Source organism: Corvus kubaryi, unplaced genomic scaffold (assembly GCF_017639235.1).
Source record: "Corvus kubaryi isolate FWS band 111438036 unplaced genomic scaffold, C.kubaryi_AGA036_p1.0 37300, whole genome shotgun sequence".
Lineage (NCBI taxonomy): Eukaryota > Metazoa > Chordata > Aves > Passeriformes > Corvidae > Corvus > Corvus kubaryi.
In genome coordinates, this window is record NW_024581093.1 from 8,753,946 (window position 1) to 8,774,034 (window position 20,089).

The 20,089-nt window shown below is 39.2% G+C and overlaps 1 long non-coding RNA gene across 1 annotated transcript in view; it reads left to right on the forward strand.

The window, feature by feature from the left end:
• The window catches only part of LOC121664454, a 96,841-nt gene that overhangs the window by 56,845 nt on the left and 19,907 nt on the right, over positions 1-20,089 (forward strand). The window contains exon 2 of the long non-coding RNA XR_006016016.1: positions 4,483-4,549. This is a non-coding gene — a long non-coding RNA (uncharacterized LOC121664454). The remainder of the gene's footprint in view (positions 1-4,482; positions 4,550-20,089) is intronic.

Here is a 20,089-nt window from a genome sequence, read left to right on the forward strand (position 1 = left end):
TGGGCGTAATGTCTTTTTAGGTCCCGGTGCATTAGACTCAAATGAAGGGTAAAGACCATCTCAGGGAACAGTTTGCCTGAGGGGGTGGGATTTCAAGTGAGTAGATAAGAGCATTTAAACTGTTCTGCCACTGTTGAATGACAGCCATATTTTGTAGGGAAGCCTGGAGTGGTGCTGGGATGAATGCATTGAAATAAAAGACAAGTCAGGCTCATAGCTGTCAGCCAAACCCATCTGTGAAGTAAGATGAATGGACCTTTGGATATCTTCTTGTATTAATGTGTATTGTAGGAAAGAAATGCCTAATAACACTGGGGAGGAGCGGATCCTCATTTAATAGTGTGAGTTCAGTTTTCGACACGGGGGTTGCAAATGACAGCCTTATATGGCTAGGGAAAGCCAGTTTTCAGAAATAGGCATCATTCTCTGATAAATATTCATGTCAAAATCAAATAAATTTGGAATTTGCTTGAGTTGTGACAGTGACTCTGGCCAAAAAATATGCCTTCATTTCTATGACTCCCAGTCCTTGCTTTGCTCTGTCCCTTTTTGGTGCTGCAGGAGTCCTGCTGATGCCTCTAAGGGTTAATGCGACTGATTGAAGAATGTAAATGCAGGTGTTTTTTTGGGCCTGTTAGGCCGCAATGAATTCTGCTAGTTCTGAGAAGCTATTAGAAGGGAGTAAAATGCTGGTAAGCTCCTTCCTCAGAATTGATCCAGTGGTAAATCAGGGCTGCAGAATGTCCCTTTTGAACTGAAGGGACATCTAAACAAGAAGTTTTTCACAAACCTTCTATAGTGATCTCTATGAGAAAAGATACCTGCAGTGAGGAGGGGAGGAAAAGCCTCAATATTATTTTGTGTAATTTGAGCTGCTATTAATTTTTATGGAATTTTCTGTTAGCCTTTCCTAAACAAGGAATAAAACCTTCTACTACTTGCCACAATATAAATATTTTATTTAAAGAGAGCTGTGATGAAAGAGAAGGAGACAGAGATATTCATTGCTGAGGAATTTCTGAAAGATGGAAATTCCATCATAGCTGCATTTGACCAATTCTCTTTTAAGAAAATTGTTCTGAAAGCCTGGTTATAATCAGTGGTTAGGCAATATGAAATAAAAATATGCATTAGAAAACCATGCTTATGATTGGCATCAGTTTTAAACCATCATTTTACCTTGGACCTGTGGGACCTTCAGCTCATAATGGAAATGCTTGAGATTTTGAGTCCTGCAGTCCATCTAAGCCAAGCAGCGTAATTCAATAACTGATGGAATTTTTGGGGTGTAAAGATGAGAGAAAGATGGCTTTTAGCTTATAGCCCTGTTGTACGTATCTGTGTGTGGTGATACAACACCCAAGAGGACTCCAAAATCACCCCTGAATTAATAAAGCTGTGTGCAGTGAGAACAGCCTTGTTGCAACAAAGCAACAAAAGCATTGTCAAGGGGAAGGGAGAAAAGAAAACCCCAGAAACTTGTCTCTCCTTTGCTAAAAGAGTGCAGTAGTCAGCCAAATGGTCATGTACGCAGTACGTTCCTTTTATTTTTCATTTTTTTTCTTGGTTAGTGTACAACAGAGAACAGAGGTGATGGGCAGAGTGACAAACCCACAATGACTGTATATATTACAAAAATAAGGACAACGCTTACAGGAAAGTGACACAGCAGATTTAAAACGTGTGGTAACATTAAAAATGTTTATTCTGGTTCCCACACTTTTGGGAGTTCCAGGCCTATGCTTTTCCCTTGGCATGAATCTGACAGAGCACTTAGTGCCTACTGAAGGCTAAGTCAAGTATAGCAGCAGGGCTGGGCCCTGAGGCCTAAGGAGCAGAGTTCATCATCCATCATCCCCTGACAGATGATTTTCTGGCTCTCTATTACATAGGGAGAAAGTGTTCACAGAATGCACACTAAATATGTGTACATTTATGAGAAGAAGAACCTCCTTCAGAAAAACCTCCTTTTATTCTTATCCTCAACCAAATTATCATTGTTATTAAAAACATTTTTATCAGCTTACTTAAGGAAAAAAGTCAGGGAAACAAAATTAAATTAAAGTGGTAACAAGAAATCAGAGCTGTACAATTTCCTTTAATCATGTTTCCTTGGAGCATGTAGTGTTGGGTATTTTTGTTTAAAAACCAAACACACAGAGAAACAAGTGAAAGTTATATGTAAATTTAGCTAAACAAAAGTTCCAGTCCTTTTATGGTCAAGAAGATTTTTTTTTTTTTTTAGGGTTTTTGGTGGGGTTAGGGTTTCTGTCCATGGTTATGGAAGCAAGTAAATTCTAATTCCGTCTTCTGCCTTACCCACTCTCTCCAGCTGAGGCTGGGCAGGTTCTTTTTGTTGTCTTGCCTTTCCTACCTTTCCAACAGGTAAAGTTCACCAAAGGAGAACCCTCATTTGAAGTGATTTTTCTTAACTCTCAGCTAAAGCCAAATAAATGAAAACAGCAACTGTTAACCCAGAATGTGCTTTGGCTCCGTCCTGGGAGTGTGACATGATAAATACTCTGATGTTTTTGAGCACTGTCAATAGGATCCAGCTGGCTGTTTTAAAATGTGTGGCATTTACAGATGCTTTTCCTTTTCCTTTCATATCTGCTCAACTTTGGTGGACTAAACACGTATCAGCAAGGCCAAAATGTACAATACAGACCTGACTGAGTTCCTTGGGTGTATGGTTTTTAATAGCATTGTATGCATTGAACCACATTATGTGTTTCTGCTGAGGTTAGAAGGAAGCATGGGGTCTGAATTTTGCTGTGAACATGCTGTTTCTCTTTGCAGTTTCTTCTTTTTGCCCCTCTGTTTAGCAGCTTGTTATGGGTGTTGTAGTTGGTGTGATCCAAAATTATCATGGATATGTATGCATGCGGTGCCTGTTGTCCAAGTCTCTAACACAGCAGAGAGTAAGGTGTGTTAGAGGCTTGTAGGTGGCCCTAACCTGATCTAAGTCAGCTCAGTTTTGAGCATGGATGGGCCAAGATGGCTCCACAGGTCTCTTTTGGCCTAAATTATTTTAAGGTTCTGTGATCCTGTGTTTGGTTTCCTTGTGTACAGCTAGCAAGAGCTCATAAAAGCAGACTGGTTTGTCCGTAAGAGCACAGTGGCCTTGGGGCATGCTGATCCACCCAAGTTACTTCTTGGCAGGAGGAGCCCAACCTCTGGTTCCCATTTTGCCTGCTTTTATAGCTGTTTCTGCATTTGGTGTGGGGTTTTGCCATGATGCAGACGATTACTCCTCTGGGTAGGTACTCATTGCTGCTGTGGTTGAGTAGCTGGCGCAGTAAAACAGATGAGTAGATGCTTTGAAGGAGCTAGATGCATGAGCTGGCACATCAGGCAGGCATAGTAATAATGCAGTTCTTGCTACACTGCCTTGTGGCATGCTTGTTTGTGAACTCAGGGCATTCCTGGCAGGAGTGATCCTCAGCACTGAGTCATCCAGAGAGAGAAAACAGAATATGCTGAGCTACCAACAAAAACCCGTGTTAGTGTGTTGTGTATGTAGCTGTTCATGTGCTGAGAGCACTGAAGAGTGATTTAGAGACAGCTGCTTGGTGCTCTGATGACTGTACCCAGGGAGGTGTAAAGGAGAACTCCCAAGATAGTGGTAGAAAGATTATGGTTTCTGGCAGACCAATGGTCAGTAATTAATCCTAGCTGAGGAGCTTCTTCTGCTGCTTTGCACTGGCCTTCTGCAGCTTTAGCTGTGATTGCAACTGATCTGAAATGTTTTCTGGGCATCTTTAGAAGAAAGCCTTTTTATAAAACAGAATTTTTGTGCTGGTTTCCAAATTAAAGGCCTCATGTGCAGGCACAGGCACATATCCTTTCTCAAGTGCAGAAAACCCTGACAGCTCAGGCCCAAAAGATGTGAGGAGCCCTTTCCAGAAAACAGATGGTCAGAAGGAAAGTTTTTGGCAGTGGTAGTAAGAGAGGTCTAAAACAATTTCACTTAGTATTTTGTTTTGCCTACTTGGGACTATTAAAAAACAAAAACAACCCACAGCCAAAAAAGCGCCCCAAACCAAAACATAAAACAAGAAAACCCCCTTCACAACAACCTGTACCCCAAAACAACTTCCCCCCAAAATCTGATGACACTGTGTGCTTGTAATGAAGCAGGAACATCTTGGTAATTCAGTACCTAACTGTGGTCACTGTGATGTAATTGATTAAATCTCATCTAAAATTTAATGCTTGAAGATTGGTAATGCAAAATGTTCTAGATTAAGCAGATGGGAATAGAGGGTTTGGTCAAGAAGGATCAGATTCTTCATTGTGATTGTGAATGAGTAATGATTTGACTAATTATTACTATATTTAGGGGAACACCAGCTGTTCAGTGATTTTAATTTTTTACTCTTTTCACCTCTGTCCCTCCAGTGAAGTTATGCGTTTTCATTCACTGCAAAGATGAAAGTATCATTCACTGAACACTCAACCATTTTGGTTTAATTTTCTTAGGTTTCTGAGAAAAGAGCCAGAAATCAAACCTGGAACCTGTTGCTGCTAATCAAATCATGACAGAAAGGTAAGAAACTAGTTTTATTCCTAGAGTTTGGACTTTGTCCCTTCTACTTCTCACTGCTTCTCACAGCTGTATTTCCAAAGCTTTGCGTTTTATCTTCTAGACATGCTTTCCTGGAATTTGATTATTTATCCATAAGGGTTTTCTTGTGAAATGAAACAGAGTCAACCAGCTTCAGTGCCTAGCAGAAGCTGAAGCAAGTCCTCTATGTGAAAGATGCACTGTCACCCATGTAGTCAGTTACTGCATGAAAGACTTGGGGCTGCAAGAGCGTTGCTGCAAGATGGGACGTTCACACATATCCTTGTACAGTTTCTTTGGGATCATTCAGAATGTAGTTTGGTTCTGGGATTAGTGTCTGGTGACAGGTTTTATACCAGGTGTTCTAACACAGCAAATTGTAACAGGATGAGAGAAAATGGACAGGCAATCCAAACTCCTAATTTCCCAGCTCCGTCACTTTTTGAGTTTTAATTTTACTCTTTTCTTTATTTTTATCTTTGGCTTATTAGCACAGATATTGCCAAGAACACTCCACATCAGCTATTTATGTTCACAAACCTATTTCTATTTGTTCCAGCAATCTCAGCCAAGAACATCCCAGAACAGACATTTTAAAAAACCTTTTGTTTATGGGAAATTTTACACATTGGATTTTCCAAACACTGAACTGGGGAGTGTTCACTGCAAACATCTGACAATACTTTAGGCTCTTCTAATTTTCTCATGACGTCTTACTAATATCCAAAGAGGGAACAACTGTTTGTTTTATAAACTACTCTGCCAGGTTTCTTCCAAAGTTGTTTCAGTCCCAAATTTTCTAAGCAGGCATATGTGTCTTAAATACATTTTGTTTTGCTCCTTCCTAGTTAAAACTAGTATTTTCTCTTCATGGCATGTCTCAGGACTGGCTTTTTCAAACATATAAGGTCTGTTGTTGGGAGCTTTTAAACAAAAACTTAACTGCAAGTCTTCTGCAAAGGAGTGAATTTTGCCCTACTTCAGTGTGTCTTTAAGTAGATGTAAATTAATCACCGAACTTGGAATTCAACTTTGTCTTTTAGTTCTGGTTAAAATAAATGCTACTGAATTTTAAAAGTTCAAATGTTCATCAAAATGCATACAGCACTGCCCTTGGGATCATACCTAAAGTATTTGTAGGTAAGCAATATTAATATACAATTTGCAAAGCAATAACCCAAGTCCCAAGTGAAAAGGAAACGCTACGAAGCTAAAAGGTAAATAATAAATGCTGATGAACAGGGACTCTGGAAAATCACAATTGGAAAAAGTGCTAAATCCCAAGGTTTTACTTGTTTTGCTCTTACTTATTAACTCAGGTACAGGGTTTTTCTGTTTTCTACTGCTGCCCTAGAGGAAAGGTCTTTGTCACTTCAGATGAAAAAGACAGTTTTCAAAATGTTACCAACATGTTCTGCCCTGTTCAGCTAGACTTACTAAAATAAGGAGGTATATTTGGCAAGCAATAGAGGCAACAAAGGAGAAGCTTCTGCTGAATTATTGGCGATTGTTGATAATAAATGATTTGCTAGATGCTGAGGAAAATTGCCAAACTATTCATTTTTCATTCCTTTGTTAGTTCATGGTACACTGATAGTGATTAGTTGAAATGTATAGGAAAATGGGCAGGCTTTCCATGTTAAAGCAAGTCTTTCAAACTTCATAATGGCTGGCAAGGACTCCAGTCCAGGAAAACACAGAAGTTTCAAATGCCCACAGACTTAAAATTAAGCACAAGTAAAAGTGCTTTCTGGAACTTTGGTTAGGGATCTTGCTTTGATCAATGAATAAATCTATGAGTCTTAGCAGAGCCACTCCAATGCACGAATGATGCCAGTGATTTCAATCACAGTGCCTCTGCTGAACTTGTGATTGCTACCTGACCTGCCAAGGAAAAGGTGACATGAGCCAGTGTGCTCAGAGAAACCATTGCTCCCATGTTACAATAAAGCCAAGATGCTGGGAGATAGAAATGCTAAATGACTGTGAACTACCCTCAGAGCAATACCATGATGGCTGGCTGGAAACCACCCTGGAAAGTAGGGAAGCAAAATCTTACAGGGGACTGGGTTCCAAAAATGGCTGAGCAATTCAAGTCTAAGGCAGCTGTCTAGCTGCCTAAGTAATGTAAAAGATTCAGGCAGAATAGAAATAATTGCAGTGATATCACTGGAAAGAAAAATTAGTTGATGAAGAAAGTGTGTAAAATTACCAACAATAATTAAGGCAGCAGGTCTATAGGCTGAGTAATTGTGTTTAAATGCTGAGTGCTGTGTGTATTTCTTACAGAGAAAATCTAAATGTTTATGGTAAGGTAATGGACAGATGTAAATTTATGTGCAGTAAGAATTTTTCAAAACTATTTTTTAATAACAAAAGTAGCTTAGGTAAGGCAATATACACGTGCAATTTAAATAGTAAAATTTTCATTAATACATCCCAAATCTTATACTTCACTACTGGTTAGAAATACTCATAGACTTTGCACTAAAGGTATGGTAGCCTTACAGGCTGAATTTGTACTAAGGAGGGAGAGAACTTTAAGGGAGAGATGTTTCATACCAAAATCATGTCACCATGTGACCTCACAAAATTTTACAAGAGAGTCAAAATCTCCTCAGTACTTCATCACTTTGTACTATTGAGGTGAGGGCTAGATGGGACAGTGACATCTTGGGATTAAGAAGTACACAGAATCCTGTACCCTGTTCTGTTACAGTGTGGATACTGTAACACGTGTATCAAACAAGGAGGCCCATGGAAAAGAAATATATATGGACAGATTCTTGCTAGATGTTTCAGAGATGTTTATTTCTCCAGCCGCATGGCCGGGGCTCTGCTGAGGAACTGAGGCAATCACAGGACCCGAGGGTCCTTTGCCCATGCAGGGGAACACAAAACAACCAATGGGGAACGAGGCTGACCAGGGGCAGGGAAAGCCCGTGCCTCCCCCCAGGGACCCTCTCCCACATGGCAGGGGGGATGGGCCCCAACATTTCACCCCTTTATTTTTAACAAAGAGAGATTTAAAACTTAACATTGAAAACAACTGGATAAACATAACAAGAACCGTTTTAAAACAAAATAAGCCACCTTCCTGAGTCTTTAAATGTCCAAACAGATTCTCTGGAACATCTTAAGGCTGACAGAAGGGAGACAGGACGCTCTGGGCATGCTTTGTGGGGAAACTGAGGCAGGAGAGGGTTTAATTTCTTCCCTCCCCCTTTTCATCTCCCCTTGGCGTCAGAGAGGAGTTGTAGGGAAAGCCATGGGATGAAAAACAGATTGGGAATACACTGGGGGTAATAGGATATAGGGTAAAAGGGAAAGGTGGGATTAGGAAAGGGAGACTGTAAGGGGGGGCTTATAATGGAGATATTGTCTAACATGACTACGATTTTTAGCATATATACTACCTTTCACAGAAACACCACCAGGCCCAGTGACCTCTGCTGCTTGTAACTCTTTTCTACCTTGTACAATTTTGAATTCCACCACCTCTCCATCTCCCAAGCTTGGGATGTATTTTTTAGGGTTATTCTTTTTAATAGCAGTTCTATGAATGAATGTGTTCTTGGTTGTCACATCTTGTTATAAAACCATAATTTTGTTTAACATTATACCATTTTACTATTCCTAAAATGTTAGCTACGGTGATTTTTTTCCTTTTTCCAAGTGGTTGCTGTTTTCTGTCTCGCTGTGTTCTTGCTTTCTCTTTTGCTTTTGGGGCTGCTTGTGCCTGCGCGCTCTTCCCAGGCTCGCATTCGGGGCCGCGCGGGCTGGACCGCACCACTCAGCTCTCTGCGCTCCGCCGTTTCTGCTCTCAGCTGCACTGCCGCTTCTCTCGGTCGGGCATTCACGGGGCTCGCTCCACCACGCGCTGCGCGGGGCTGGGCGGGCACTGCCGGGTCGCCCCGCTCCCACTATGCCTCGCTCCGCTGCTGACACTGCGGCTTGCGTGGCTCCGCCCGTGCGCGGGAGCTGCCTCGCTGCTGCTTGCAGAGCGCTTGGTGCACGTGGCCGAGGCTGTACGGTCCCTGAGCCAGGCTTCCTTTTGCCAAGACACAGCTGCCATTGCTCAACAGTCTCGGTAATTAAATAATATTCACGAAAATATTCTTCCGTTGGCGTGTATTTTGACTCAAAAATTAACTGTGTCCAAACGGTGTTCCAAAAGTCTTTGGTAAGAATTAAATCCCAAGAAACGTAGAAAAAGTTCTTAAACAACTATGCCAGGAAGTGTTTCAGTTACTTTTGAGCTTGAATTAAGCTAAAATTTACAAATCGTTGTTCAAGAATCTTTTCAAGTTTAAGATAAATGTCCATATGCGGCTCTGAGAGCGAAGAGTCTTTCCACAGTTCCTCCATAGTTTAGATATGGAATAGCAAAACAAAAACAAGAAGAGGAATCCAAAGTTTCTAGGGTTTACTCACACATCAGTCGCTTAGGGATCGGGGATCGTTCTGCTCTCAATTCTCTACCATTTGTTACAGTGGGGAAACTGCAACACGTGCATCAGACAACGAGGCCCGTGGAAAAGAAATCTATATGGACTGATGCTTGCTAGATGTTTCAGAGATGTTTATTCAGCTGCATGGCCAGGATCTGCTGAGGAACTGCTCAATCACAGGACCCGAAGGTCCTTGCCTGCGCAGGGGAACCCAAAACAACCAATGGGGAATGAGGCTGACCGGGGCAGGGGAACCCCATGCCTCTCCTCAGGGCCCCTCTCCCAGGGCTACATGGAAGGGGGGAAGGGCCCCTGACACTGTTCTACTGCTCCAACAGGGGATACATGGACTCAGAGAACAGTGACTTTGATGGAAAGCACAGAATTTAGTGGGGTTTGCTTTTTTTTCTATCCAAAAGATGAAATTTTGAGAAGAAGGGACAATTTGCGTTGTCTATGTGTAAAAAACACTGCTTTTGTGTTCTTCTGGGATAGTGCACTGATTAGCAGATTATCTTTATATGTTGAGCTCAGGTGTTTGTGGATACGCTGGGTCTTACTATCTGGTATCTAAGTACAAACGCTCCTGTTTATTCTGCAAATGTTTATATGTAGGAATAGTCCCATCAAATAGTGGGAGTATCTGTGAACCTTGAGAAAGAAGGCCTATGTTATTAATCCACTCTGTGAGTTGACACTAAAAAAAAACTGCCTCAGAAGGTGGCTCTTATCATTCCTGAACCAAATGCAGTTGCTTGCTGAACAACAGCATTGCCTCTGTGCTGAAAAGAGTTACCTTGGTATAGCCAAAGGCTCAATATTTGGCTTTCTAAGCAAAATTACTTCATTCATAATAAAAAAAAGTTGTGTGGGCTGAGTATAACAGAACATGAAAAAAACCCACCCTGGTATGCACACACCAGAAACAGAACAATGCCATTATTCAATAATAATAGTCTCCTCAAAAACATTTACACCTTATTGGCATCTCCAAGTCAAGAAAAGAAAACCAGTTTTAAGACAGTGAACTAAAATTCCCTTTCCAGCCACAATATTTCCTTAGAGAGAAGAACTAACTCTTTGTGTAAAGTAGGGAACATGCTACAGGACTGGCCAAACCAGCCTCCAGTGGATAGTTAATCTATGGTTATAAAATTATATTGTTCTTTGTATTAGTCTTAAGTGACTTGTGCATATGCCCATTGTCAGCTTAGAATGTACCACTGTGAAACTTTGGTTCCAAGGGCTTAAACATTTTGTCATATGAAAAGAACTGAAAGTAGCCTGTTTTTTTTCAGCATTTGCATCAAACTCTAGATGGCTAGGTTAGAAAAAGGCTTTTCTGAGCATTTCTCACAGGGGAGGAGAAGGAAAATATTTCTAAAACTTCTTAACTCTTGCTGTTCTGTCTGAGTATCGTTTGGGAAGAAGCCTTCTGTCTGCTTACAATGAACTGGCCTGTACATTGTTTTTATTGCAGGTGCTAAAATTAGGTAGCTAATGAGCCACTGACTTATATAAGCAACTACAGTCTCCTTTCAGCAAATAATTTAAGTATTTAAATTTGTGTAAGGATGAGCTAAAGTGTACAATCAGTGTGAGTTCTTTGAAACTGGGTGTTCTATCTAGTAAGGAGTTCTCTGTTAATCTGGAATCTGACTGAGTAATGAGTCATATTAATAGTAAGATCTATTGGAGAGATGAGGCCAGAACCAATACAGTTTGTGGCCCAGGGGGCTTATTTTTGGTGTTTTTTTTTTTTTTTTTTTTTTTTTTTTTTTTTTTTTGTAGTTCCCCCAGCAATTTTATTTTTTTCTGCTCTGAAAATCTATACTTATACTGGCTTTTCATCTTGGGAGCAGGGAAACAGAATAGTCCCTTCAAGAGAAAACACAGAGATTGGTGGGGGACCCTGAGTTTTAGATTTGGGGGAATTAATTTCATTTTCGGGTTTGAAGAGCAAAATGCTGTCCTCCTCACCCCCCATCTCTCGAATCTGTCTGAATCAGGCTTAAACCACAAGCCCTGGGGTGCCAAAGGGCCATAGAGGACAGATTCTCTGAGGACTGCTTGGGGCTCTGTGAATTGCCAGGCTCCCGCTCCAGATGAAGTTGGGATCACCAGAGACATAATTTTAGTTTATAGCATCAGTTCTTCTCCCATGGAAGTCTCCACAGCACTAAAGCTTGGCAGAGCAGTGGTGAAGCCCAGCTAGCCTGGGGACAGGGAATGGAATGAGCTCAACCTTTCCACTGACTGGAGGGATTGCGTTAAGAAAAAAAGGTATGTGGTGATGTAGTTCAGAAGATCTCTAGTGTTGCTGTCTTCAGGTTTATGAACTTAGATATAGTTTAAAGGCAAAACCAGTCAAAAATAACACCGATCATTCAATAACAATTAGTGGGAGAGAAAAAGGTGTGACTAAAAGTTTCAGTTTTTAATTTGGAATACTAGGCCATCCTCCTAAACTGTTTAGGTGGGGAAAAGGCTTTTGTTTTCTTTTGGTGTTTTTTTAACATATATTGCTGATTCTCTAGATCTGTAATAGTGGTACACAGTAATATAATTTAATTGGCTGTATTAGAAAATATGTGCGTATAGAAACCAGTGAGACTGCGTGGCATAGTCAACGCTACTGTTGTGAGAAATGAGGACTAGTTATATACAATTTCAAGCAATGAGAGAAAACACCTCCAAAAAAGTGAATTTCAAACTTTGTAAGTGGCTCAGGCATCAGTGAACCAGTATTGCTTCCAGGCTTGTCATGATGAGCTGTATTTCAATTCCAAATAGCAAATAGCTTTGCTTTGTAATCAGTCTTTGGCCAGCATTGTCTTTTCATCCGTGTGCCTACAGCTCTTGGTGCTCCAAGCCTTCAGGCCTGGCTGAGAGCTTTTTGATGTACCACATGGTGGGTAATAATAGAGGAGGCCTTCATCTCTCTAAACTAAACCCAATTCTTTATTAAGAGTGCAAAGGTTCTGAGTCTGTGGATTGTGCTCCAGCCACGTGCATGCAGAGCAGCTTAACTGGTGTCCAAACTCCAAAAAATGAAAATCCTGTTCTTTCACCCAAAGTCTGGGGGGGATGGTGCTGCAGAAACTGTCTTTATATGAGTATTTCAAAAGAATGCCCATACTAGAACAAACAGCTAATAAATGAATAATTTTTTAAAATTAGTCGTGTGTATACACAAACACACATATTTTTATATACACACATATATGTAGTTGTAGGGAATTCCTTCTGGAGGAAAGTATAATTTCTTATATTTAGATTTCTTGCATTTTATTCCTGAGAGTCTTTTTCTGTCACTGTTAGAGACATATTGCTGAGCAAGATCAGTAACTGATCTGGCACTTCCAACTCATCTATTTACCTGTGTTGCTCAGAGACTGAGGATTTGAGGGAATGAGAAATGCTGGCTGCTTGGTGCGTGTGTGTTCTCCGTTGAAGCTAGAAACAGTTTAGCGACTTGCCTCTGCTTCGCTTTGTAATTTGCTGACATGGGTTCCTACCGTCACGCTGTTCTTTAAAAAGACTTTTTGCTTTAACAAAATTGCTTTGACATTTCGGATTAAGAGAATGTTTATCTTGCTCAAAAGAGCTGACGTTTTTGGCAATTATATTGTCTTTATTAATGCACAGGCAATGGTTTGTAATCTTGATTTTTATCTACCAAAAAAATGAGGTGTTAAAAAAGTAGAATACTTGGAAATGTAAAGGCAAAACTATGAATTTAGAGATACAGTGTCAGCTGATAAGATTTAGATCACATTATTCACTTAGGGAATAAAAATGAGTATTTGAAAAGATATATAAAAAGCTAAAGCCTCATCATTTTGCTGCTTCTTTTGGCGTATTTGCCAAGGGACGCAATTGTACATTAGGAAAGAAAATGATTACTGATTTGAGATTCTGTTAAATAATCTCTTGGTTGATTTCAAATTTACTCCAAAACCTGCAGTTTCAAACTTGTTATGCAAATGCAAGGATAAATCTACCAAGTCTTACTTTCTGGCATTGTTCTTATTTGAAATTTGGGTATTAGCATGTGTATGCACAGTAGTAATAACTGAGAGTCATAGTACCACTTAAGATTGAATGCTGAGTTGATAAAATCTTTTTTCTTTTTTTGAGGGTGCTGTTTTCATGACTAAATGTGGATCTTTTCACATGGAAACAATTGTGTGCAGAAAATTGCTGGAGCAATTTTGTAGGCCGTTTTTAATTTAAAAATTTGCCTGTGCACAGTGCACCCTTGTTTCTGCCCAGAAACATATTTTAACAGTCAAGTAATATAAATTCTTTAAAAATGGCGGTTTGAAGGGAAATACTGATAACAATCTTAGCTACTTGATTGACAAGAAACTCAACATGACCTGGCAATGTGCCCTGGCAACCCAGAGAGCTCATCTGTAATCCTGGGTTGCATTCCCAGCAGTGTGACCAGCAGGTCGCGGGAGGGGATTCGTCCCTCCGCTCTGCTCTTGTGAGACCGCACCTGCAGTGCTGCATCTGGCTCTGGGGCTCCCGGCATAAGAAGGACATGGATTTTCTGGAACCAGCCCAGAGGAGGCCACAAAGATGGTCAGAGCACTGGAGCTCTGCTGTGGAGACAGGCTAAGAGAGCTGGGGTTGTTCAGCCTGAAGAAGAGAAGGTTCCTGGGTGACCATGGAGCAGTCTTCCAGTACCTAAAGGGGCTCCCAGAGAGCTGGAGAGGGACTTTTCCCAGGGGCATGGAGTGATGGGCAAGGGAGAATGGCTTCACACTAACAGAGGGTAGGTCTAGGTTAGATGTTAGGAAGAAATTTGTTACTGTGTGAATGGTGAGTTCCTGGAAAAGGTTGTCCAGAGAAGATGTGGATGCTCCATCCTGGAAGTGTTCAAGATTAGGTGAGGCTCTGAGCAACCTGGTCTAGTTGAAGCTATCCCTGTCCATGGAAGAGGGGATGGAACTAGATAGTCTTTAAGGTGCTCCAAACCAAACCATTTTATGTTTCTGTAGCAATTTTAGTAGCAGTTCCTCCCATACATTGACTTTTCATTTATTTTGTCTCTTCCCCAGCTGCAAATGGCTTTTTTTTTTTTTTTTGATGGTTATTCTTTTTACCATAGACTGTTCATGCATTGACCAGAAAGTTCTCTGCTGCTTCCTTTTTGTAGTGGGTTTTCATGAGAATTAAAACTCAAATTAGTTACACTGATGGGAGAATATTTGAATTATTTAGTCAAAATTGATGCAGTTACTTTCCAATTTCAGGACTTTCTTAATTTAATTTTTTTTTCTTTCACGTTTAATGCCTTTTTTTTTTAATCTAAATGGTGTTTCTGCCACGTTCATCAGTTTTTATGCTACCATGTAAATTGCTTCCAAGTTTTTTTTGTGGTGATTTACACAATTTATCTATTAGCAAAACTGTAATATTAGAATACAATAACTTTCTGCTGCATGCCATAAAGTTTTCAAGTAATAACACTTTTCTCTCAAAGACATCTCAGAAAACAATTTAAATAGATACTTTTACTGCCATTGACTATGGCATTTCAGGAATTTTTCAGTGAATTTGAGCTCCTTATTAAGCATGGAAAGCAGCTTAGTATCTTTTAGAGTTATTTCTTAGAGCAGAAATTAACTGAGTTATTTCTCAGACAAAGTAATTATAATAGTGTTCATGATTTTAAATATGTATTTCCTTCTTGGTTACACAACTGATTCTTAGTGCTTCATTCCTTACTGACTGCATGGTTAACCTTAATGTATGCACAGGCAAATTCAATTTTGCTTTAGTAATTAGAATGCATTTTGAGGGGGGAAAAAATGCAGCAGCATGCATAGCAATGTTTGGTACTATATATATTATACGTGTATTGCAAAGAAGAGATCACAGATGTAAGTAGGCCCATTAGCAGTAGATATATTTTTTGCATTATTTCTGTAAATTTTTTTAATTGCACTATAGGTATTTTTAAATGGAAGAAGAATCAAAGGGAAAAACAGTGTCAGGAAGTTTAGGTGATGCAGAGTGAAATAAGAAGTGAAGGAAGAGTAAATTGATTTATGTTTTTAGGAATTGTTCAGAAATCACATAGCCTATAAAACTTGTCACGAGATTTTTCATAAAGCAAGAGACTTAGAATAGAAACAGAATCAGATGTTAAGTCAGAAAAAAGAGCGGAGAAATAGTGACCATATAGAGCTTGTATGTGTATATTTGTTTAAAAGACAATGTATTTCTGTAATGTATTGTAGTACTGTAATGTATTACTGCCAAAACCCAGCTGCTGCATTACAGTTGTGGATTTTTATTTGATGAAAAAGGTTTCCATGATTTTGGCTTAGGGATTCTTAAAAGGGGACAGACTTCACAGCAAGTTATGAAATACCTGTCCAGCCAGAAACAGGTGTATGTAAAAAGAGATAAGGTTGTAAAATATTACCTGGAGTTTAGAAGTCAGGTAAGACTCTATCTGTCTAGCAAAAGCAGTTTCTAACTGGTGATGTGTATAAAAATATTCTCCTTGTATGCAAGTCTTTCCACAGATATGTAATGCATGGGCTTTTTCACCTCTCTCAAACAGCCAGAGGTAGCCCCACTTAGAGACTAGACAGACAGCCACTTACTCGACTCACAGGAGTAATTTCTGATCTGCTGACTGCAAATTTGCTGGAGCATGATCTACTGGCACTGGGAGAATTGCATTCCCATTGCTCAAGTGAAATGAGGTTGGAGTTTTTGGGCAAAAGAAAGGGTAGTGTGAGTGTCCTCCCTCCTGTCATGGTTCAGGCAGTGGCAAGAGCATTCCCAGGTCACATACAATTGTTCCTAAATGTTTACTGATTACTTGACAATGAAAATTATTACTCTGGTAATAATTACTGACCTGGTTGAAGATGTTCTATCTCCCCACTATTGTTCTTCAGGGTTTAGAATTAACTCAAGTCTTATGCTGGATTCAAAATCAATATAATAAGTAATTTTATGGTTATTTGTGCCTTAATAAAGCTATGGGTAAAGAACTCATTAAGAATCGCTTACTTATGGCCTTGTCTCTCCTTGACCTGGAAGCTCCTTAGAGCAATATGATTGAAGTCCTTGCCAGATGACTTGTACCCTTCATCCAGTGGTGACTCTTCAGAAAGTAGTCTGTGTAAGAAAAAGACACATTGCATAAAAAGATGTGTGATTAATCAGTAGATATTTGTTCATGTTTCAACATTCTCTGCCTTTCTGGGAATATAGTAGCAACGAATAATTTTTAACATCAGAGGATACAATCAATGAGGGTTTTGACTGACTAAGGATTTCAAGGTTTTTCCTATGAAGAAGTCAGTTGACATTCATTAGGGCTTAAAAAAAATTCAATACAACATTTTCGACTTGAAAACCAAAAAGTTAAGCTGAAAGGTGTTTCATAGAAACATGCCGATGCTGCTGAAATCTTTATTTACATAAAAAAGTCAAAATGAATTGTCAGCTTTTAGATTTTGCTTTAAGAATATTGAATACGTCATTTTCTATTTACTGATGTCTATTTTGTACATATGCAATATAAAATATACTTTGTATTTTAATACTGTGAAAGTTTTTTCATTAATTTCACATTCAGAGGAAAGTGCATAATTATAGTAAGTTGATTTTTTTTGACACAGGGAATTCCTTGTGCTTATTTAGATATCAGAAAAAGAAAGAAAATCCTGAATTTCCAAAAGAATTCAGATTCTAGCTTTTTGTAAGTTCTGTGACTGTGGCAGCAGTATGAAAAGCTTCCTTTTACATTAAGTAAATACACTAGGGGGTACTATCTTAATTTTTATGAAAAAGTAGCAAGATGGTGTGATTTTTTTTTTTTTTTTCTATTTACTTTGCAACAATAACATAGTCCTGGCAGCAGCATGAAGCCCTGGTTTTACAGCCGTATAGGTCTTTCTGGATACTGAGACAAAGGTGTAAAGCAGCTGGGTCATTCAGACCCTTGTTGCTGTATAAAGCTTATTCATAGAGGTATACTTCAAGTTTCAACTTTTTCGATATCTATCGTTTTCCCAGAGTAGGCTCTCTAAAAAAGCACTCTCCAAACCATCCCCTTTCATTTAGAAATTAGGAGAGTCAGGCAAGCCTCTCTGTAAAGCTGTTCAAAGAACTTCCAAACGGGAAAGACAGCCTATATCCTGCTGCTGTTGCACATAAGAAATCATTACTCCTATGCTCTCATCTTCCTGCTCCATTTGTATGTAACACCCACCAATTCTCGCTTTCCATCTCTTCTTTTCTCTCACATCTCCATATGCTTCTCAGTTAAAAAGACTTCTTTGGGTAACGTATGAAATGTGTCCACTGCTCTCTCCTTCAAAGAAATTCCTCAAAACCCAACCATATTTCTATTATAGTAATTACATACCTCTATTGCTGTATATCATGAGTTATACAGAGATTGTTTTAAGCAATGATGCAGCATTGAAAAAGGCAGTGCAACCTTAAGATGCACTAGGAGTAGTATTTCGAGAGGAAATGCTGGTGCTGTTACAGAGGCTGCAGTGCAACCTCAGAAATATTGTGTAATGTTGGTCACCCATGGACAAGAATGTTCAGTAAAACTGGAACAGATGTAGAGAAGGGTCATAAGGATTATTAAGGCAATGGAAAAGCCTGTTTTATGAGAAGAAGCAAAAGGATTTTACGTGTTCTAACATAGCAAAATAAAAGCTGAGGGCTTATGCTTTCTGTCCAGGGTATAATGCTTGGAGACAGACAGGAAAGTACCTAAACTAACTGACAACATAGAAGAAAACAATAGTTCTTGAATAGATTTAAAATTTTTTTTTTTTCCCCCGCTTTGAGTCCAGCCAGGGTCTTAATGAAAACACAGGGGAAGAAAAGTTCTGTATGTTTTCATGGAAGCTATATGAAATTCTGGAAAAACAGAACATGCACCCTAGGACATCCTTTACTAAAATCCTGCAGCATTCTAATTTTTCTCCAATAATAGTTTAAGTCTTTTACTTTATATGTCACACATCTGCTGTTAAAACATTTAGCCTCATGCTCAAACATTCCTTGTCTTCCACATACTTCCTGTGTGATATTAGGTAGGTCACTATGTCCTTCTGTTTTCCATGTGTACAATCTGTGTATTGGTATTCCTTACCTCAAAGGGATGCTGGAAGGATAAATATAGTAATGATTGTATTGGCAGAGTCAAGTAAATATTTTATCATAGGCAAGGAAATCTCTGCCTTCATACAATTTCTCTGTTACATGGTATCATTTCCATCAGAAAGCCTATATAAAACACACAAGAATAATAATGAAATGTTTGGTTCCCTTACAGATATCTGCATATCTGCCTTTCCCAGGTTTGGTTTTTTTATATAGAATGTAAAATTATTCAGAGCTTGTTCTGGGCTCCCCAGTTTAAGACTGACATGGGCTTAGTGGTCTGAGTTCAGCAAAGGGCCACAGAGATGATTAAGTAGTGGCTTGTTTTAGGAAGAATGGCAGAGATTTTTCAGCCTGCAGAAGAGACGGCTCGGGGGACCTTATCAATGAGTACAAACATCTTAGGGATAGTAAAGAAGATGGAGAGAGGCTCTTGTCAGTACTGCTTGATGACAGAACAAGAGGCTATGGGCATAAATTTAAATAGAAGAAATTCTATTTAAACTAAAGTAAATCAAAAGAAAACAAAAGACTTTTACACCTTAAGGCTGGTTGTGCAGAGGAACAGATTCCCTAGGGAGGTTTGTGCAGTCTTCATCCTTAGAGACATTGAAAGCTCAACTGGACCTGGTCCTGGGAACCCTGCTCCAGCTGTCTCTGCTTGAATGGGGTTGGGACCAGATGTTATCCAGAGGTCAGTTTCCAGCTCATCTGTTCTCTGTGATCCTTATTCTGAAAATGAGTGGAAAAAAAAGAAAAAATTCCTTTTGTAAAATTTCTGGAGTGAGTGAATCTTTGTACATTTCATTCATACTGTTAAACTAAGTGCATCAGGAAGGAAACCTGAGATTTGATCCTTTTTAATAGCTCTCTGCTACCTAGTGCATGGCAGCTTGAATTAGGTGTGAATGGTGACATTAATACCCTACTGTCAGTTGGACTTTTGCCATTGACTTCTGTGCAGTCAGGATTTTGGTGTAAATGACTCAAAGTGGAGAATCACTGTTGATCTTAAAGCTGCTGTTTTCATTCTGGATTAGTATCCTTTACTTGTTTAAAGGAAGGGCTTAAATCTGTGTACTATAGAAGTTTATAATGAAATTTGGTTTTATGCTTTGTAAAACAAAAAGAAAGGTACATTTTGTAACAGGGATCTGATAAGAAGAAAACGATTTGTGGCTTATTCATCAATGTTATAAAGTGTAATCCCACTCTGTGAACAATGGAGGGTTAAGTTTGTCTGAGTTTTAAGTGACAACCCAGAACTCCAAAGTTGCAGACTCTTTCCCAGTCCAGATATTTTCCTGATTAAGTTGCTTCCCAAAATGAAAGCCTAACCATTCTAAAGGAATACTGTAAATATATATCTTTATTCTAGCAATGTAATTCTTCCTAAAATAGTAGACACAAAGAATGCAAAGAGGTACAGTGGTTCCTTTAGGAAGACTTTTATCCTGGCTTGTGAAGGAAATACTACTATGCATCTGACAGATGAATCATGCTGAGATGTGCTGGAATAGTTCTAGTCCCAGTTTATGATTCCAAAGATGGTTTCTTGTACATCTTGTTAAGGCAAGATACTATTTTTTTTTTTTTAAAGAATCAGCTGAACTATCTAAAAAAGAAAAACATCAAGATCTGTCCCAAAGGGACTCCTGGACAGAGATTTTTGTTCCATGATGAGAGACAGACTCAGAGCCATCCAAATAATAAAAAACAGATTCCTGAAGTGGGTTTTTTTTGGAGGGTGACTCAAATTTGATTTATTGCTCATTGTAGGATCTGTTTATCTCTTGTTGTGAATTTTCATGTGGCCACTGGTATACGTCAAAATGTTGTGAAAGTTTAATAAAAGTTTGAATGTGAAGTGCATTTACATTATTTGTTGTTCTATTCTACTTCTGTTTAA